Genomic DNA, 4263 nt, shown 5'->3' on the forward strand with positions numbered 1-4263 from the left:
CTGCTGACAGTTGTGGCACTAATAATATAAAGACATGTTGTTCACCTTGATTCATGTTAGCTACATCTTCTAAATAAGATTATATGTTCTTTTGTTAGAAATGTCTGTCTGTCACTCCTTGTGTGTGGCAGCTGCATTAGTGTTAATGTGAGCTCTCACAGCTGTCTGTCACTGCCACCAACTGTCATCAGATGTGCTTGTTTGCCTCTGACTGACTATGTATGTGAATGTCCCAGTTTTCTGTTTCAAAGTTGCATGGAAAAATGTCAAGCCATCAGCTTGATGGAGCTGGTTATGTGGCCCACGTGACATTTGGATTCTCAACTTCTGTTTGGGATTGTGAGGCCAGGCATAGAAATTATATATTGGAGCCAGATGCTGAAGAGCAGACACATTTTCTTCCCAGAGGCCAAAAGAAATGCAACTGCAGGGACTAATAAACCTTCTTGTAACCATAGACTCATAGGATATCCATAGTATGCTGGGTTGCAAAGAGCAAATCCTTCCGGTATCCTTCTGTGTTGTCAGAAGTAAGGAAGTGTGGTTAAGCTTGGCTATAAGTACAGAAGACCACAAAAAAACTTGCTGCCTACAAAATGGAGAGGCACAGGTCTCTGCAGCTTCACCTTTTCTAAGAGGCTGTAGTTTGTTCAGATGGTTTCCGTCTATGAGTGATGTGTTAAATGGAGGAATAAAGTGTCACCTAGGAGAATAATTGCACGTGTTTCAGAAATGTGTCTTGCATTCCTGTGTCCTACTTGCAACAAGTAGGAGCCCAAGCTATTTAACTTAAGAAATTTAATAGATAATGTCATGGTTGATAAATATTTTCAATGGAAAAAGCTGATCATCAGTCCAGCAAATGTATTAAAAATTCAGTGTTTTGAAACTGGATTTGTGAAAAGGACAAATAAAATTTACCTGTTTAGCAGCAAATATTGTAAATACTTAAAACCTATTGAAGGCCATGGTGGTGTCTCCATCTCTGGAGCTGGGTCATTCTGTAGTTCAGGCATTTCCCCTGGTACAAGAACTGCACTGGGGAAGCTGGTAATTGATATCTGGAGGAGATCTTACCAGACTATCATAATTCATTGCTGTGATCTGAGGACGTGAAATACAAGGTGACTTTTAGCTTCCAAAGTTGCCTGTCTAACCTGACGTTACACGCTGTATCAGAAATGACAGAAGAGGCTTTTTCCTAGATTTGTTTAAACTTAAAACTGGGGCTAAGAGCTTTGTGAGTTTTATAGATGCAAGGGTCTTAGGGAGAAAAAGAAAATCATAATGTGAGCCAGTGGATATTATTAAAATAGCAAACTTGGGAGAACATGATACTCCGATAGCTTCTCTTTTCTCTCCTTTAATGAGCTGCAGTCAGATCTGTTGCTCTCTTTCCACCATTGCTGGAAGATTAAGAATTTGTTTGTAAAAAGAAGTTAAAACCATAGGACTGCTTCAAAAGGTTCCCCTGCTAATGTACGACTTAGTGTGACCTTCAAGAACATGAATTTGTATACCTCAACTAATTGGCTTTCAAAGTGTGATTACAACAAGTTTGTAGGTATTGTTAATGGAAAAGGTGCAAGGATGCAAGCTGGAGAATTTTGACACATTTCTTCCTCAATTCTTATGTTTAGAAAAAGGCAAATTATTTTGGTTTTTTTGGAGATGTAAAAAGGTGGAATAGCAAAACATTTTTTTCAGTGGTTTCAGTTGTTTCATCCCTTTACCAAAATTTCCAGTTTTAACTCTCATTCTTGACAATCACTGCCCTCCCCTCCAGAGTGTGGCTTTTTCCACTAAATCATACATTGCTTCAGAAAAAAACATTGCTTTAGAAAAACTGTATCTACCATATGTTAAAATTCCCTTTAGGATGTGAAAGCTATCACTGCTTTCACTTTCACCTCAATAGATGGAGTGTATTTAAATTTGACTCTGCTCTAGATCATCGTGAATGATAAAGGCACCTTTATATAGCTGTGGCTAACTTAACATTGTGTTGAAATTGCATAGGAAATTGCACAGCCTCCAGAATTTTCTGAAGAGCAATGCCTGAAGCCTCCTAGGGCTGGGTTGCAGTGGTTGAGTAATGAATGAGGAGAAACGTTTTGGGGTTCATCTGCACTCAGATCCCACTGTGACTTAGGGGGAGCTTAAGGGTGTTGCAGGAATAGGACAAGAGTATTGAAGACCCAATTCCTGCATGCATGGCAAAACTTTGTTCATGGTATCTGCAGCATTAAGTTTGACAAATAGTGATCTTGGTCTTTGTGTTACTGGGAGAGATATTTAGATTGCAGGTGTGGAGGTGCCCGTCTTTGTTAAGTGTGTCAAAGCCACAGCCTCCAACGTGTGCACCAGTGCTGTAGGAAGTGAAGTAGCACTTGAGTTGTAGAATGACATGTAGAGGATATGTCAGGAAGCCTGTGGGTAACACACTTGTACCCATGCTGGTTCACTAAGACTGGTTTCCCCCAGTGCATGTATTGTGCATGTAGATGTCTTTTAAAAGTTGAACTCAGTTTCAAGCAGTGACTCAAGGAGAGCCGAAGCATATATTTAAAAAAAACAAAAACACACCATATTCTGGATGCTATGGGAATCATGTGATGATAAAAAAAAAAAAAGAGGTGAAAGCTTTGACTACAATATGAAATAACAAAATGTACTTGCCTACCCCTTCTGCACAGTAAGTTTTAAGCAAAAAGGCTTTCCCTCCTTGCATGAGACACAGAGTATGTTGTGTGATTAGAAGAAAGTGTCACTGAGTGTAGTTCAAGCAAGCTGAGGTTTCCATGCTGGTTGCTATGGTTTCTAGAAGTGGCTTTAAGCTGAAGAAGTGCATGAACATGTATGTGCATGTTTAGGTTTCAAAAAAGAATTACTAGTGACCCACAAAATTAAATTGAAGGTTTCTTCTCCATGTGATCAGATGCAGAATAGTAACAGAGCATCATTTTTTGTCAGGTCTCTCTGTATACCAGGTAAGGCAGGATGGAGAGATATTGAAGCCTTTTTTGTTCAGTCTACAGTGGAACAGGCATGTTTAGCATTTAGATAGAATAAATATGATTTTTGGTGTGGAGCATACACCATAAAATCATGGAATGATTTGTGTTAGAAGGGACCTTTAAGACCATCCAGCTCCAGCCCCTGCCATGGGCTGGTTGCCCCCCACCAGCTCAGGCTGCCCAGGGCCCATCCAACTTGGCCTTGATCATCTCCAGGGATGGGGCAGCACAGCTCTCTGGACAGCTGTGCCAGGGCCTCACTGCCCTCATAATGGATTTCTTTCGAACGTATAACCTGAATATACCAACTTTTAGTTTAAAACCATTCCTCCTTGTCTACTCACTATTAGACTGTTCAAAGTCAGTCTCCATTTTGTTATAAGCTCTCTTTTTATATCGAAAGGCCTTAATGAGGTCTGCTCAGAACCTTCTCTTCTCCAAGCTGAACAATCCTCAGCCTTTCTTCTTTGGAGAGGTGCTCCAGCCCTCTGATCATCTTCATGCAGTCCTTCTCTACAGGGCTGCTCTCAATGAGTTCTTCTCTCAGTCTGTATACTTGCTTGGGATTGCTCTAAAATGTACATAAGATTCCCTAAGATATTTCCAACCTGAGTATCTCAGAAGAATTAATCTTCCTGAAAGTAGACATTCTGGGACCACTGAGAGGCCTCAATTTCACCTGGAAACCAGAGTACCAGAAACACCAGCCTCCTGGCTTTTGGCTTGCTGCTCTGTCATTCTTGCTCCCAGTCCTTCTGTGAGCCCCACTTTTGCACTGTACTTTCAGTTTTGTTGAACCTCCTCAGCCCTCAAAATTGTGGCCTGATTTTGGGAACTTTTCTTTTCAGCCTGTAACTTTTTAGGCATAAGCAGCCTTGCTCAAATAGCTAAATATTTGTGAATAGGGGGAGAACAAAGTCTGCAGTCTGTATTATACTATCACTTTGCACAATGATTGCCTTCTAAATCTCATACGTTAATGAGGTTGTTGAGGATGTGAATTTTATCTCTCAGTTATGTTTCTACCTCCTTTCTTGAAGCCCTCTATTAACCTTGGGATTATATGTGTGCATTTAAATCAGTAGGATAATAACTGCAGGAAATGACATCCAGTTGTATGTATGCTGGGAGGGAATCAATTACAAGAAATGGACTAAAAGGCCAAATCAAATACATAAAACTTGGCAGTGGAATGATAAAATATAACCAATGCAATGCTTTTGTTTTCCACAGAATGTTGCTTTTT

Source organism: Meleagris gallopavo, chromosome 1 (assembly GCF_000146605.3).
Source record: "Meleagris gallopavo isolate NT-WF06-2002-E0010 breed Aviagen turkey brand Nicholas breeding stock chromosome 1, Turkey_5.1, whole genome shotgun sequence".
NCBI classification, from domain to species: Eukaryota; Metazoa; Chordata; class Aves; order Galliformes; family Phasianidae; genus Meleagris; species Meleagris gallopavo.